Source organism: Protomyctophum parallelum (genome assembly GCF_964188405.1).
Source record: "Protomyctophum parallelum genome assembly, chromosome: 15".
Lineage (NCBI taxonomy): Eukaryota > Metazoa > Chordata > Actinopteri > Myctophiformes > Myctophidae > Protomyctophum > Protomyctophum parallelum.
This window is the reverse complement of record NC_139710.1, coordinates 23323089-23341931: the sequence shown is the minus strand read 5'-3', so window position 1 is coordinate 23341931 and position 18843 is coordinate 23323089. Positions and strand designations below refer to the sequence as shown.

At 40.1% G+C, this 18843-nt stretch overlaps 1 protein-coding gene across 2 annotated transcripts in view; it reads right to left on the bottom strand.

Moving 5' to 3' along the window:
• Positions 1 to 18843, bottom strand: part of arid3c (AT rich interactive domain 3C (BRIGHT-like)) — a 112993-nt gene that overhangs the window by 16333 nt on the left and 77817 nt on the right. The gene's annotated exons all lie outside the window — the stretch shown is intronic.

Sequence of the window (18843 nt, the reverse complement as noted above, 5' to 3'; positions counted from 1 at the left end):
GCGCACACACAAACACACGCACGCATGCACACGCACGCATGCACACGCACACACACACACACACACACACACACACACACACACACACACACACACGTCGTGCACGCAACAACCGGGGGCTCTTAATTAGCAGAATCAAAGCAGCTCCCAGATAATAATTTGTACTCCACAATTTAATGTAAAGGCAATAAAGAGTAAGGCGAAGGAACGGCCGGAGTCCTTTGTGCTGCCGATCCGCAGTGGCTTGACCCCGAGATAATTAACCTGCATTCTGCTGATAGAGGTCCATTGTGCAGCCATTGGATTTACCATAATAGCGATCGATGGCCGGTAGAGAAATATAGTGCAAACAACTGCACTGGGGTCTATATACGGTGGAGGGGAGGAGGAGAGGAGGGGGGGGGGGGGGCTGTGAAGTATCGTCTGAGATGCTAAAAACACATCAATTAACCGCTGTATTTACGGCTTCGTTCGGGAGGAGAGACACTCTTAAAACAAAAAAAGATTTACCCGCACATTCCCCCATTTTGGAAGACAATGCCGGCATTACATCTAAAAGTCACACGCGCGCACGCACACGCACACGCACACACACGTATAGCCAGGTTATTACTGCTGAATCCTCAGTGTTAATGTAACTCTGAGAGTGTACAAATAGAACCAAAGGGTGCATGTCCCACACCCAGAGTTACAGGGTATGCGTATATAGTATACCCATATATATAGTGTCTCTCCTCCGAATGAAGCCGCAATTGCCAGCATTAATAATTATATTTCCGGAGTCACAGGTGCATTTGATTCCTTCGAAAAAAATATTCCGGTGCCCTTTGGATTTGGGCCATATCTAAAGCCACCACAATGCAACTAAACTCTGTAAATGAAAAGTCAGCATGCGGGTTAATTTACTCAAAAGATGTAACACAAATTACAATAAAATCCATGAATGAAAAATTAACTTGAAAGATCAAGAGTCACAGAGTGGAATTGCAACCCAACCAATCTGCATGGTAGAGTATATGTTAGTACAATTTAAACTCTTAGAGCGGCAGATGTTCATGGTCTCTCACACGGGAGAGCCGCCAGGTTTGAATTCCATGTAGAACATAGCAGTTATGGATTGACGCTTTAACCACTTGAACCCCGTATACTTCATCGACCGGAGTCCCCCAGGGGGTCCACGCCATATTAGGCCTCATGCTCCTTTTCTTTCCCTCGGCGCCAAATCCCCTTGCATTATCGTCGTGACAGGCTTGCCTTGTAGACCTGCTATTTTCTCGCCGAATGTTTGCCCTAGAATATAGGGATGTCGGCAGGGACTTATACACAGGCTGAGTGATGGAGCACAGCGACTCACAATGCTGTCACGATACACAGTATACGACTAAACTCTGCCAACACTGTCATCAATGCCATCAATGAGGACCAGTGTGGCAGCGCAATGTACGCTCCATCAGTGGGTCTCTAACTTCAAGTATTGATATGCATTTGGCCGCGGACCATCGTTTGAACATGTCGTGTGTGCCATGCAGGGACCCTGTTTGCACAACATGCTTGCTTTCATGCACTTTAATGCGGGCATCCCTACATGTCATTATATTGCAACATATTGTAAAAGAAAATAAAGAAAAATGAAAGAAAATAAAAACTATATACACTATATGTGTGTGTGTGTGTGTGTGTGTGTGTGTGTGTGTGTGTGTGTGTGTGTGTGTGTGTGTGTGTGTGTGAGCGGCCTGCGCGTGTGCGTGTTCGTGTGCGTGGCGTGCGCGTGTGTGCGCATGGTCACACATGTGAGCCGTCTCATCTTTTCTCGGACGGATACGAAGAGGTGTGACATGCAGTCAGTGTTTGTAATGCACGTAACTGCTAAGGTGTGGCGAGGATCCATACAACAATTATTTTGTGCAATGCACAATAGGCCCAGCAAACGAGCATGGAGGCAATAAATAAAACACTAGACCCAATAGGTTTTGTCTGGGCAGAATCTGAACACCCGACAAGCCTCTTAAAAGCAGATTTATGTGCCTTCGATAGCCATCGGCGTGATGTATTTGTCTCGGCGATGGCCTGAAAGAGATATCAAGAATAAAAGAGTGAGGACAGCCGGCTTTTGTCAGCACAAACTATCTGATCACACCATTGGTCATTATGACAATGAGCAGTGTGTGTGTGTGTGTGTGTGTGTGTGTGTGTGTGTGTGTGTGTGTGTGTGTGTGTGTGTGTGTGTGTGTGTGTGTGTGTGTGTGTGTGTGTGTGTGTGTGTGTGTGTGTGTGTGTGTGAGAGATAGAGAGACACTTGCTGCAGGTGAACTACGGTAAGAACCTTCTACTTTATGCGAGTACAGGATGTCCATCTTTCGATACTTTATGTTTCTATACTCCACTACGTCTACTGTAAGAGGCTAATGTAATATGTTTCTACTCCACTACGTCTATACTGTAAGAGGCAAATGTAATATGTTTCTACTACACTACGTCTACTGTAAGAGGCTAATGTAATATGTTTCTACTCCACTACATCTATACTGTAAGAGGCAAATGTAATATGTTTCTACTCCACTACGTCTATACTGTAAGAGGCTAATGTAATATGTTTCTACTCCACTACGTCTATACTGTAAGAGGCTAATGTAATATGTTTCTACTCCACTACGTCTATACTGTAAGAGGCAAATGTAATATGTTTCTACTCCACTACGTCTATACTGTAAGAGGCAAATGTAATGTTTCTACTCCACTACGTCTACTGTAAGAGGCTAATGTAATATGTTTCTACTCCACTACGTCTATACTGTAAGAGGCAAATGTAATATGTTTCTACTCCACTACGTCTATACTGTAAGAGGCTAATGTAATATGTTTCTACTCCACTACGTCTATACTGTAAGAGGCAAATGTAATGTTTCTACTCCACTACGTCTACTGTAAGAGGCTAATGTAATATGTTTCTACTCCACTACGTCTACTGTAAGAGGCAAATGTAATATGTTTCTACTCCACTACGTCTATACTGTAAGAGGCAAATGTAATGTTTCTACTCCACTACATCTATACTGTAAGAGGCAAATGTAATGTTTCTACTCCACTACGTCTATACTGTAAGAGGCAAATGTAATATGTTTCTACTCCACTACGTCTACTGTAAGAGGCAAATGTAATATGTTTCTACTCCACTACGTCTACTGTAAGAGGCAAATGTAATATGTTTTTACTCCACTACGTCTATACTGTAAGAGGCAAATGTAATGTTTCTACTCCACTACGTCTATACTGTAAGAGGCAAATGTAATGTTTCTACTCCACTACGTCTATACTGTAAGAGGCAAATGTAATATGTTTCTACTCCACTACGTCTACTGTAAGAGGCAAATGTAATATGTTTCTACTCCACTACATCTACTGTAAGAGGCAAATGTAATATGTTTCTACTCCACTACGTCTACTGTAAGAGGCTAATGTAATATGTTTCTACTCCACTACGTCTACTGTAAGAGGCTAATGTAATATGTTTCTACTCCACTACGTCTACTGTAAGAGGCTAATGTAATATGTTTCTACTCCACTACGTCTACTGTAAGAGGCTAATGTAATATGTTTCTACTCCACTACATCTATACTGTAAGAGGCAAATGTAATATGTTTCTACTCCACTACGTCTATACTGTAAGAGGCAAATGTAATATGTTTCTACTCCACTACGTCTACTGTAAGAGGCAAATGTAATATGTTTCTACTCCACTACGTCTATACTGTAAGAGGCAAATGTAATATGTTTTTACTCCACTACGTCTATACTGTAAGAGGCAAATGTAATGTTTTTACTCCACTACGTCTATACTGTAAGAGGCTAATGTAATATGTTTCTACTCCACTACGTCTACTGTAAGAGGCAAATGTAATGTTTTTACTCCACTACGTCTATACTGTAAGAGGCAAATGTAATGTTTCTACTCCACTACGTCTACTGTAAGAGGCAAATGTAATATGTTTCTACTCCACTACGTCTACTGTAAGAGGCTAATGTAATGTTTTTACTCCACTACATCTATACTGTAAGAGGCTAATGTAATATGTTTCTACTCCACTACGTCTATACTGTAAGAGGCAAATGTAATATGTTTCTACTCCACTACGTCTACTGTAAGAGGCAAATGTAATATGTTTCTACTCCACTACGTCTATACTGTAAGAGGCAAATGTAATATGTTTCTACTCCACTACGTCTATACTGTAAGAGGCAAATGGAATATGTTTCTACTCCACTACGTCTACTGTAAGAGGCAAATGTAATATGTTTCTACTCCACTACGTCTACTGTAAGAGGCTAATGTAATATGTTTCTACTCCACTACGTCTATACTGTAAGAGGCAAATGTAATATGTTTCTACTCCACTACGTCTATACTGTAAGAGGCAAATGTAATATGTTTTTACTCCACTACGTCTATACTGTAAGAGGCAAATGTAATGTTTCTACTCCACTACGTCTATACTGTAAGAGGCAAATGTAATATGTTTCTACTCCACTACGTCTACTGTAAGAGGCAAATGTAATATGTTTCTACTCCACTACGTCTATACTGTAAGAGGCAAATGTAATATGTTTCTACTCCAATACGTCTACTGTAAGAGGCAAATGTAATGTTTTTACTCCACTACGTCTACTGTAAGAGGCAAATGTAATGTTTCTACTCCACTACGTCTATACTGTAAGAGGCAAATGTAATATGTTTCTACTCCACTACGTCTACTGTAAGAGGCTAATGTAATATGTTTCTACTCCACTACGTCTACTGTAAGAGGCTAATGTAATATGTTTCTACTCCACTACGTCTATACTGTAAGAGGCAAATGTAATATGTTTCTACTCCACTACGTCTATACTGTAAGAGGCAAATGTAATATGTTTCTACTCCACTACGTCTACTGTAAGAGGCTAATGTAATATGTTTCTACTAGGGCCGGGACTAATTGCGATTAATTAACTACAGAAAAATTAATGCATTAAAAAAATTAACGCATTTTAATCGCACTATTTGTTTCACCGCGGAACGTTGTCACTGGACAGTTTTCAAACGGACCTGCTCACCAAGTGTCCGTGTCCTCTTCAGACAATAACACCACCAGAAACCGCAGACAGTTCACCAGACTGGGGGAAGCCGCTGAGATCACTTTGCTTGTCCCCGTGGATTGGAAATAGGATTTAAAAGGCTATCCGATGGTAGCGTGGATTACAGCACAGTTGTGTGCAATTATTCAATAAAGAATGATTACCCCTATTACTACAAAAACAATGTTTTATTGCTTAAACTTATGTATTCACTATTCATTGATTCACTAGTATACCAAAATCCATTTGAAAAAATTGCTTTCTCACTGTTCTCGGGTCAAATAATGATATGCGATTAAAATGCGATTAATCTAGATTAATTAATCGCAAAGCCTCTGATTAATTAGATTAATTTTTTTAATCGAGTCCCAGCTCTAGTTTCTACTCCACTACGTCTATACTGTAAGAGGCAAATGTAATATGTTTTTACTCCACTACGTCTATACTGTAAGAGGCAAATGTAATGTTTTTACTCCACTACGTCTATACTGTAAGAGGCAAATGTAATGTTTCTACTCCACTACGTCTACTGTAAGAGGCAAATGTAATATGTTTCTACTCCACTACGTCTACTGTAAGAGGCTAATGTAATATGTTTCTACTCCACTACGTCTACTGTAAGAGGCAAATGTAATATGTTTCTACTCCACTACGTCTATACTGTAAGAGGCTAATGTAATATGTTTCTACTCCACTACGTCTATACTGTAAGAGGCTAATGTAATATGTTTCTACTCCACTACGTCTACTGTAAGAGGCTAATGTAATATGTTTCTACTCCACTACGTCTACTGTAAGAGGCAAATGTAATATGTTTCTACTCCACTACGTCTATACTGTAAGAGGCAAATGTAATATGTTTTTACTCCACTACGTCTATACTGTAAGAGGCAAATGTAATGTTTTTACTCCACTACGTCTATACTGTAAGAGGCTAATGTAATATGTTTCTACTCCACTACGTCTATACTGTAAGAGGCTAATGTAATATGTTTCTACTCCACTACGTCTATACTGTAAGAGGCAAATGTAATGTTTTTACTCCACTACGTCTATACTGTAAGAGGCAAATGTAATGTTTTTACTACACTACGTCTATACTGTAAGAGGCTAATGTAATATGTTTTTACTCCACTACGTCTATACTGTAAGAGGCAAATGTAATGTTTTTACTCCACTACGTCTATACTGTAAGAGGCTAATGTAATATGTTTCTACTCCACTACGTCTATACTGTAAGAGGCTAATGTAATATGTTTCTACTCCACTACGTCTATACTGTAAGAGGCAAATGGAATATGTTTCTACTCCACTACGTCTATACTGTAAGAGGCAAATGTAATGTTTCTACTCCACTACGTCTATACTGTAAGAGGCAAATGTAATATGTTTCTACTCCACTACGTCTACTGTAAGAGGCTAATGTAATATGTTTCTACTCCACTACGTCTACTGTAAGAGGCTAATGTAATATGTTTCTACTCCACTACGTCTATACTGTAAGAGGCAAATGTAATATGTTTCTACTCCACTACGTCTATACTGTAAGAGGCAAATGTAATATGTTTCTACTCCACTACGTCTACTGTAAGAGGCTAATGTAATATGTTTCTACTCCACTACGTCTATACTGTAAGAGGCAAATGTAATATGTTTTTACTCCACTACGTCTATACTGTAAGAGGCAAATGTAATGTTTTTACTCCACTACGTCTATACTGTAAGAGGCAAATGTAATGTTTCTACTCCACTACGTCTACTGTAAGAGGCAAATGTAATATGTTTCTACTCCACTACGTCTACTGTAAGAGGCTAATGTAATATGTTTCTACTCCACTACGTCTACTGTAAGAGGCAAATGTAATATGTTTCTACTCCACTACGTCTATACTGTAAGAGGCTAATGTAATATGTTTCTACTCCACTACGTCTATACTGTAAGAGGCTAATGTAATATGTTTCTACTCCACTACGTCTACTGTAAGAGGCTAATGTAATATGTTTCTACTCCACTACGTCTACTGTAAGAGGCAAATGTAATATGTTTCTACTCCACTACGTCTATACTGTAAGAGGCAAATGTAATATGTTTTTACTCCACTACGTCTATACTGTAAGAGGCAAATGTAATGTTTTTACTCCACTACGTCTATACTGTAAGAGGCTAATGTAATATGTTTCTACTCCACTACGTCTATACTGTAAGAGGCTAATGTAATATGTTTCTACTCCACTACGTCTATACTGTAAGAGGCAAATGTAATGTTTTTACTCCACTACGTCTATACTGTAAGAGGCAAATGTAATGTTTTTACTCCACTACGTCTATACTGTAAGAGGCTAATGTAATATGTTTTTACTCCACTACGTCTATACTGTAAGAGGCAAATGTAATGTTTTTACTCCACTACGTCTATACTGTAAGAGGCTAATGTAATATGTTTCTACTCCACTACGTCTATACTGTAAGAGGCTAATGTAATATGTTTCTACTCCACTACGTCTATACTGTAAGAGGCAAATGGAATATGTTTCTACTCCACTACGTCTATACTGTAAGAGGCAAATGTAATGTTTCTACTCCACTACGTCTATACTGTAAGAGGCAAATGTAATATGTTTCTACTCCACTACGTCTACTGTAAGAGGCTAATGAACTATGTTTCTACTCCACTACGTCTATACTGTAAGAGGCTAATGTAATATGTTTCTACTCCACTACGTCTATACTGTAAGAGGCAAATGGAATATGTTTCTACTCCACTACGTCTATACTGTAAGAGGCAAATGTAATATGTTTCTACTCCACTACGTCTACTGTAAGAGGCAAATGTAATATGTTTCTACTCCACTACGTCTATACTGTAAGAGGCTAATGTAATGTTTCTACTCCACTACGTCTACTGTAAGAGGCTAATGTAATATGTTTCTACTCCACTACGTCTACTGTAAGAGGCTAATGTAATATGTTTCTACTCCACTACGTCTATACTGTAAGAGGCTAATGTAATATGTTTCTACTCCACTACGTCTATACTGTAAGAGGCTAATGTAATATGTTTCTACTCCACTACGTCTAAACTGTAAGAGGCAAATGTAATATGTTTCTACTCCACTACGTCTACTGTAAGAGGCTAATGTAATATGTTTCAACTCCACTACGTCTACTGTAAGAGGCTAATGTAATATGTTTCTACTCCACTACGTCTACTGTAAGAGGCTAATGTAATATGTTTCTACTCCACTACGTCTATACTGTAAGAGGCTAAGTAATGTAATATGTTTCTACTCCACTACGTCTATACTGTAAGAGGCTAATGTAATATGTTTCTACTCCACTACGTCTATACTGTAAGAGGCAAATGTAATATGTTTCTACTCCACTACGTCTATACTGTAAGAGGCTAATGTAATATGTTTCTACTCCACTACGTCTACTGTAAGAGGCTAATGTAATATGTTTCTACTCCACTACGTCTATACTGTAAGAGGCTAATGTAATATGTTTCTACTCCACTACGTCTATACTGTAAGAGGCTAATGTAATATGTTTCTACTCCACTACGTCTATACTGTAAGAGGCAAATGTAATATGTTTCTACTCCACTACGTCTATACTGTAAGAGGCAAATGTAATATGTTTCTACTCCACTACGTCTACTGTAAGAGGCAAATGTAATATGTTTCTACTCCACTACGTCTACTGTAAGAGGCAAATGTAATGTTTTTACTCCACTACATCTATACTGTAAGAGGCAAATGTAATATGTTTTTACTCCACTACTAATTATTTGGAAACTTTAGTTACTAGCTCTGCCGATTTACAAAACATACAGACTTAAGGCCGACTTTCATACTTTTGCCATTTGAAAATAGCTGATCTACAAGCTGTTGGCTATTTTGAAAACAGTTACAGAAAATGGAGCATTACTTTCCCATTCAGTCCGTTACTTACGTAACAGAGGATCTCTACAGCATATTGTAACAGAGGATCTACAGTATATTGTGGCCTCATTACTTTTAGCCTCTGAAACCGGGAAAGCATCCGTGTCATTTTTTATTTATTTTAGCGTCGGCTATTCAAAAATAGCGGATGTAGCTCACTGCGAGCTTATACATCTGCTATTTGTGAACATCTTTGGAAGAATCATGAAAGTGTGAGAACTGCTGATTTAGACGGCATTTTGTGGAATTTGCCTCCAGGTCAAATGTATTGGTTACTCAGCCCATGGAGACTATAGAATTCTGAGTCTGAGTAATACATAGGAAAAAGATAAGTCATTTTGGGGGTAAACCATCTCTTCAAGTAAAACATCTGAATACCACCATTGAACACTAATGTGTGTGTGGTAGTGGAGTAATCATGTTTCTGCTTGGCTTCATGGCTGATGCCTTCACTTTGCACCTGCTAATGGGATTGGAATCTCTCCCCATTGACTCTGCAGCGTCCCGTTACGCCGCCCAAATGAACGATTCGCCAGGGTATCTCGCTCGCGGGGGGACAACAACAACTATTTATCTGCGTTTGCCTGTGTTCGAACTCCCCGATGGCCGCGGGGTGAGGTGGGTGGGCGTGAGTGTAGTGGTTCTTAACCCATTCTGACCTGAGATCAGATTCTAAAAATGTTTTCTACATCCTGACAGTTTTCATTCTGACCTGAGATCAGATTAAAAAAATGACCCCCATTTTTTATTATGATCAGTACTTTATTTGGATTTTGGAATAAACAGAAAAAAAAACACACACCATGGTTTGCATGTGTCACGTCACTGTAATGTTCATTGAACCTAAATCCATTAATTTACACCTCGGCCGATTCTACATAATTAACTTCTAAAATCAGTTTAACTTTTCTGTGCCAAGGACCCCCCCCCCCCAAAAAAAATTGATATTGCCAGGGACCCCTCAGAAGAGCATATTTTGTGTTAACAAGATTAAAGAGATTTTTCAAAAATGTTCAAAATAGCAGATGCAACAGCTTGTACATCTGCTATTTTTGAACAGCCAACGCTAACATCTAAAATGACACAGATACTGTCCCGGTTTTAATGGGTTAACTTCTCAGGGCCCTGTCTTCCGGCCGGCGCCAGATCTGAACCAGGTTACCATTGAGCTAATAGAGCCTGCCTGCTTGCTCAGGGGATAAATCCAATCTTGACCATCACGTCAAAACTCATGTCAGATCCTTGTGTCTAGGTGAGACATGACCGCTGATCTAAATATCTCATTAGAAGAGCAGGGAGACTAAATAAAACCACACCAAATATAGAAGTCTTATTACTATTATTAGAGATATTTGACACTAATTTGAACAAAAAAAACATATCACTTGCAACCCCTTTTAAATGAACTAAATCAAAAGTAACCAAATAACCTGTAAAAGTAACCAAATCGACCATTTTCTGTTAAATGACTAAATCAACACTATCTATAAAACAAAGCATTATAAATACTCACACTTCCCAACTTGACTAGTGTGTAATGTGTGCATTTCAACGTATATGTTTACATATATTTCCAAAAACAAACGCACAGGAAAAGCAGCGCTTCCTAAAGTCTCCGTCAGTCACGGAATGTTCATCAAACATTCTCTGCGCGACGCTATACCTGATAACTTCTCTTTAAGTCAACAACATCCTGTCAAACCCTTTCACCTCGCCTTAAAAACAATAAAGCCAAGACAAAAAAGAAAAGAAAGGCCAAGGAAGGAAACTTAAGAATAAAAAAATAAAAACACACACACACACACACACACACACACACACACTAACCAGTGGTGAAAAGTAACTAAGTACATTACATTTACTCAGTACAAGTACTGTACAGGTATTTCTATATTATTGCAATGCTTTATATTATTTATTTATTTATTTACTCCACCAACGTTTTTTTATTAAAAAACCCACATAACCTTAACCCATTTTGGGGCGGGAACCCCTTTTGGTGTTTTAAACATTATGTTATAATTATAACATAATGTTATTATAATTATAATCTACAAGCTCATAGCGTGCCATGAGCTTGTAGATCTGCTATTGTAGATCTGCTATTTTTGAAAAATCGTGAAAATATTAATTTTAGAAAACTGGAGGATTTAGAAGATTTTTTTTAAATGTTGAGGTCAGGCCTAAATGGGTTAACTACCCCCCCCCCCCCCACCCCACCCACACACACACACACACACACACACACACACACACACACACACACACACACACACACACACACACACACACACACACACACAGCACCAACGTGGCAGGGGCGGTGGATTTAGTGTCGGGGGGCGATCGAAGACTCAGTCAGTGAGTGTTTGAAGCAACTCTGAAGCAAGGGCCTTTTCTTCTGTGACTTAGTGCTCTTGAGCCATTAGCTACTGCACAAAAGTTGACTTATCTGGAGAAGAGAAAAGTGCTGATGGTTCGATCTGGGGGAGGGGAGGGGGGGGGGGGGGGGTGTACCATCAATTAATAAGTACCAAGCTCTAGGTGGGCAACAGTAAATCAAAGTGTGTATTTATCATCAACACACAAAGGGGGCCAACACAGCTATTGTCTGCTATGGTTTGATGAGCAGCACTCGCACAGAGCGATCGTTCACACTAAAATCCCCTTCCTTTGACTCTGAGAGAGAGAGTGGGATGATGGCTGCAACTCTCCATTCTTTTCTTTAGTCATTAGCCGGTTTGATACATCAACAGATAGAAACTACTTGCATGTTATTTTGTAGTTTGTTGCAACACGGTGGAATGCAGAAATAGTGAAAATAGGCGATCTGCAAGCTCACAAACAATATGCCGCATCAGGATGCGTTGTGGGCTCGGGGAATAATATCAGAGTTTGTTTCTCAAATCTGATCAGACGTGTAAACAGATTTGATATACCGTTATTGTTTTCATTACGGCCTCGCAGATCAAAACAGCTGCCCACAGCCCCACACTCATGACATCATTGATACAGTATGTGTTGCAGGTCCATTTGGGTCCATTTGGTTCCATGTGTACACTCTCAGAGTTAAATTAACATTGCTTTTACTACAATATAAAATATAAATGCCATTAAATGGTGGCCCGTAGCCTAATGCATGTCGAACTGGGGGTCCTTAAAATGAAAATGGTTGAAAATCACTGGTAGAGCCGTAACATTTTTCTCTTATAGGACTCCCTGTATATCTTTTCAAATGGGGGTCTGCAGGCTAATAAGTGTCAATATGGGGGTCCTTGGCATGACATTTGAGAACCACTGCTGTATTAAAGTGACTTTTTGAACCGTTTTATATATACGACTTGACTTGAGTGGTAAGAAGAACGTTCTTCTGACTGAGACACACATCTGTATTTATTTTGAATCTCATTTCAAAGCAAAATCAGCACTTTTTCATGTAATGGACCCCCAAATTGATATGTATTTGGCCATGGACCACCCCATCCGAAAAGGTTCTGTGCCAGAGACTTACAAGAGAAGATTTGTGTAAAACACAATTTTTGTGCAAATGCACAAGGTCGCTGCGAGCCAACTATACCGTACATCTGCTATTTTTGTATAACCAAATAAACCAATAAAATTCAGTTGAAGTGGTTACAATGACTGTGATGCTATATTGCGGGGGACTGCAAAAGAAAGAATGAGTCTGCACACCCGGCCTCCTCCATAGGTTTTATTTTCTTTTTTTTTAACCACAGACCTAAATGACAGGTAAAAGTCGGTTGCGATTATCTATTGTTCTAGTATGGACACTTGCAATGCCATAAACAACGCTAAATGTCAGCTGTATACATCTCTGCCAATCGAATCACATGGACAGTATATGTAGTCATAATAGTGAGCAGATGGAGCTGTATATTGTTGTGAATGTACACATGATGGGAGTGTAAATATAACCCTGGGAGATTGACATTCATTCATTGCATTGTCACAGCTGTCACGGTCATGACATTAAATTGGACTATTAATTGCATTTGGGTCCATTTGGTTCCATTTGGACACTCGGCCCATTTCCCACCGGGGTTTGAACTGGTTCCGTAATTTTTTACCCGCCTAATCTTGAATCAGATCACTGCGTTTGTACCAGGGGGGCAGTCAGACAGATCATTTGTGAAGCCACTAAGGAAATCGGGACTTCCTGAAAGTTCATATATGGCCTGTTGTAGTGCTGTCATTGGGCCCAACTTCACCTAGACTGTATTACCTTAATAAACATGGCCATGAATACTTTCTGCTTCCAGTCACTAGTTTAAAGTCTCATTTCTCATGTCATAATATTCTTTTTGGAAAATTATGGTCCCATTTATTTAAAAAATGACCATAAAGTTGCGTATGTTCTGAGGGGCGTGGCTACCGTTACAGTCTATGATCGGGAGCCACCCCCCGTTCGAGTCAAAATAAAAACCAACGAAGGGGGGAAGTCCCGCCTCGTTGTCTGGGCCAGCCAATGGACAGCTGGGCCCAAACGGATCTAGAAAGACGGCGATTTACAATTCAAGGACTGACAGGCTTCATCTTACGTCCATATCAGACCCGGAGAACCATATTTTTTTTTACAAAATCAATTGGTTACACTAAAAGTTGGTCCGGTACTGAAACCAAAAAGTGGGCGTGTCACTAGCCTATAAGATTTAGTCTCTCGTAGATGTATTTTAGCGATTCTGACGTTTTCAATCTACGAGTCTAAGGTCTCTCGCCCCATGGCGGGTAGAACGACACCAAGGTGCTTACCCTGCTGCCCCAATTGGTTTCAACTTGCAAAACAGTGCCCCTATTTGGCTCAAACTTCTGTTCAAACAGGCGTGTCACTCTTCTACTGGTTGGAAGATGTAGATGCGATATAACCAATGACAAAAGCAAGCAACAAAAAAAAATCATAAAAAAAAGGGTTGAACTTCCCCCATGGCATATATATATATATATATATATATATATATATATATATATATATATATATATATATATATATACTATACTATACTATGTATACATATATATCTTGAAAGTGAGAGAACTACTGATTTAGAATGCATTTTGTAGAATCGGCCTCAGGTAATCTAAATCGTGAAGTAAAATGCCAAGTGCAGTCCAATACGCACCCACCCACGCACACGGCAGCTCAGCCTCTTCCCCGTGTAAGAAGAGCCAGGGTCTCTCTGCAACTCATAAGAAACCATGTGACGAGCTATGGTTGCCTGGCAGCTAATGATTAATGACCCAGAGGCCAGGGGGGGCACTAAAGGGTCACGGCCCCCCCAGGACAAGGGGGGTAGAGGGTATAGGGGGGCAGAGCCTGCCTGCCAGGGAACTGAGATGACATTGAGGCTCCACATTCACTTTCAAACTGACTGGCCCACTTGATTCAATGACAGATCGGAGAGCTGATTTCTGATTTGAACCTCGGTCTCCCAGAGGAAATATTCGCACACGCACACGCACACACACACACACACACACAGATACAAAAAGAGTATGCCAATCTTCCTGTGACACCCCCCCCCCCCCCCCCCCCCCCCTCATATAGGACAGAGAACTCATATATGATAAATTATAATTGAAAGTGATGAAACGGACTAAACTTACGGTAACTGTATATGTATCTTTTCCCTTTTTGCTTATTATGATGAATTCCTGTTCTGTTCTTTAACTACATAGAAATGTCCATTTGTATGTCTCTAAATGTTTTGATGAATTGAACAATGTGGACTTGTTTACAACAGAACAAGTGTAATGCTTAATTGGGTCGTCCACTCACAGTTAACAGTCTTTGTATTGAGTTTGTGCTTGAAATGTACTGTAATTCTACAAACATTTCAATCAATCAAAAAAAACTATAATGTGCGAGCGGAATTTGAACTGGAACGGCATACAATGTAAGCTTTGTTTACGTCCGACATAGGGATTGGCAGGTGTTAAAGTGTTGACCTGTTTACCAGCCCCATGTCATATTAACAACTCACCATAAACCCTAATATGGTTGAACGGAGTACATCAGGGCTGTATACTCGGTGCTTCCCAAACTTTTCGGGTCGAGTCCCAAAAGAGACATTAGATGGTTGCCCGGGGACCCAGGAAAAGAAAATGCGATTTTTACTTGAGTCGTGACCCAGAAGAATTGGTCTGTGACCCACAAAGGTGTCCCGACCCACCGTTTGGGACGCTGCACAACATAAAACAGTATTCTCTGTTGTATATTGATTGATTGATTGATTGATTGATTGATTGATTTATTTATTCACAGTTTGCAGATTTACAGTACATTTCAAGCACAAACTCAATACAAAGACTGTTAACTGTGAGTGGACGAGGACGACGCAATTAAGCATTACAGTTGTTTACAAGAGGGTCCACCATGTTCAATTCATCAAAACATTTAGAGACGTACAGTATACAAATAGACACTTCCATATAGTCAAAGAACAGAACAGGAATTCATCATAAGAAATATATAGGGAACGCTTTCACTGGAACAAGCTCACAGCACGTCGTCGCTCTGCTGTTTCCTGCAAAAGCTTACCTCACAGTGTTGATGCTGGGGTTTAAGCCATTTTGGTGTTTCAAGCATTGTTATACTTAGCTATTTTTGAAAAATCGTAAAAATGCGGCACAAATCTTTGAATAGATATTCTTTTTCAAAGACATTTACCAACCGCACATACACAGGCAGCGCTGGGTAAGATTTGATAAAAAACGGGGGGGGGGGGGGGGGGGGGGTGAACGCAGTAATTTAAGCTGTCAATGTGGGATCAGAACAAATGAATATGATTCAGGTCATTATGGGTTCTTCTCCTGCATGATGGAGAACGACCCGCATGCGTTCGGCTGCCTGAAGAATCAATAGCCACGCACAATACAATACAGCTGGATCCATAGGAAGGTGTGAGACTACAGTACCATGCCGCTTTATAGGACAATCCCCAGTGTGTGTGTATGTGTGTGTGCGTGCGTGCGTGCGTGCGTGCGTGCGTGCGTGCGTGCGTGCGTGCGTGCGTGCGTGCGTGCGTGCGTGCGTGCGTGCGTGCGTGCGCGTTTCGACTACAACTATTGTCGACTATATATTCTTTTCACTGACGAAAACAAAATAAAAACTGAGCTATGAAAACTAAACATTTTAAAATGGCCGATCTACAAGCTCACAACTTGTTGATGTAGATTAGGCTATTTGAACTATTTGAACATGTTTATCAAGATAGTAAAATATGGCAAAAGAAGTTTAGGGATAAAGGGTAAAGCGCGCCCACGATAGGGCCGTTAGAGGTTAGGTTTAGGGGTTGGGGTTAGAGTTAGGGTCGGTTTCCGATTTTCAAAAGATCGGAATCGGGGAGAAAAGATCGGATTTTGAATTGTCTAATGTAAATTTCAACTGTTGTGTTTATGCTAGTTGTTTTCCTTCTGGTCCCAGTCAGAGATCATCAAACAAAGACTAGTCACACTCCGAGGCGTGAAAGACACCTGTGATTAAAACAAAGGAAATGCAACCCCCGCTATGCATGATGGCTTAGGTGTCTGTAGTACTCTCTCTGAATGAGAGAGTTACTCTTTAAGAGTTTTAACTTGACTTCAGTTCTATAAGCTGTAGAACTGTATTCACTCTAACTAACCAATACATCGTTATTTTGCTATGATCCCATGGTTTCTAATAAAAGTATAGTCACATTTTCTGTTGTGTTGCCTTTCAATTATTGAAAGGCAACGCAACAGAAGGGACTAGAGTGACATACAGTAGGATATTTGCTATTGTGACATGGCATAAGTGTTATATAAAAATAATAAATATAAAGATCGGATCGGGAAAGATCGGTATCGGTATGTCTCAAAATCAAATGATCGGAATCGGACCCGGAGCAAACAGACCTGATTGGAACATATCCCTAGTTAGAGTTATGTTGATTTGGACTATACTTGGTTTCATGGCGTCGTCACACACAGTGTTTTGTCAGCTTGTAGACTGGCTATTTTCGGCTCGAGGTTTAGGACGCAAATGGCATTCATAATATCACTGTAAAAATGCTGGTGTCTCACAAGTAAACAAAGATGTGTGTGCCTGTGCGTGTGCGTGCCTGCCTGCCTGTCTGTCTGTCTGTCTTTGTGCGTGTGTGCGTGTGTGTGTGTGTGTGTGTGTGTGTGTGTGTGTGTGTGTGAGTGAGACAGAGATATAGAAAGGAAGAGTTGAGATACTGTGATGATACCATTTCCCAGTAACTTTATCCTGATAATACCGGGGAGGTTCCCACATAAATAGACAATGTGCACAAATAACAATCCCCCCCGCCCCCCCGCCCCCTCGCCCACATAACACACTCACTCACACCCATGCACTGCTGCACACACCTGCATTGTATATAGATTAATGCCCTGCTTGGTGTCACAGCGGAAAGTATAGCAACGTGAAATTTTTGGCCATGTTAGATTTGTTTTTGTTGTTGTCGATGAAAAGTAGCCTATTACTGTAACAATAACTTGTGACTGAATAAGAACTACATTGGATCCACTGAGAAGACAATGTTTTTTTTTCTGAAAGGTTTCGGACATAATTATGTTTTCTCCCACAGGAGACATTAAGAACTCGTACAGGAAGGTGCTATTGTGTCTAAAACGACACACCTGAGGCAAAAACCAAAACCAAAATATTCACATTTCGGCGCTGTATCCGTGAAAAAAAATACAAATCATACAGTATAATATAAGGCCTTGTTTGGTATGATTTATGGCGCCATTGTGTGTTTCTGTGAGCGTGCGTTCTCAAGCCCCTGTAGCAGCTATAAAACAGGACGACACCAGTGTGAGAGAATACTTTTTTTTTCATGTACCTTATAATGTGAGAGCACAAACGCCTTTGTCAATATTTGCTCGCAGGCGAACGGTCGAGGCAATATCACATGCTTTACAGTGCAATGCCCGGTGGGGCCGTGTTCGGCTCGTACAACCACACGCACACACACACACACACACACACACACACACACACACACACACACACACACACACACACACACACACAATGGCAGAGCCCGTTTTCATTGAAAACTACCCATTCTAAAATTAGATGACTACTATTTGGTGCAAAAGTCCCCAATAGATAATAAAAAATAATAATTTTCACTGATTTATCCTGTATCCTATTCCTATATGAGTTCTCTCCCCTGATTGGATAAAATTGGTATCCTGAACTGAATCTTAAAAAAAAAAAAAATTACTCACGAGTTGGAGAGACATGGAGACCCCTGTTACTGAACACACACTCCATAGCAATGATCACTATGACAATATAGAGCGATTTAACATTTAATTAAAACATAATTATAACAATAATAATAAAATAAAATAAAAAACACCTGTAGGCTAATAATGTAATGTAACTGTGATGAGAAAGCCTGTGTTCTTGCCAGCTAATATTTTATTTATAAATCCTACCATGATGGAAAAGTTCAAGCAGTAGTAACAGAGCATTCATGTTAGTACAGCAGATAATAGGAACGATCTTTCACTCGGTGATACAAGCGTGAAATTTGGCATGAACATGCCTCTGGGTCACCTCTTTAACTTTTTTAACCGAGCCAACGGAAATTCCAAAATGGCGGTCATTTTTCAAGATGGCCGCCAAATAAAAAAGGCCTTTTGTGACGGTTCTGGACAACCGTGGGTCCGGCCGACTCGAGACCGGGCACTGCACTCCCTGTGGGTGTGTGGAACGTGTGTGTCGAATTTGAAGTCGGTGGGGCGAACGGTTCTCGGGTTACGTGGATTAC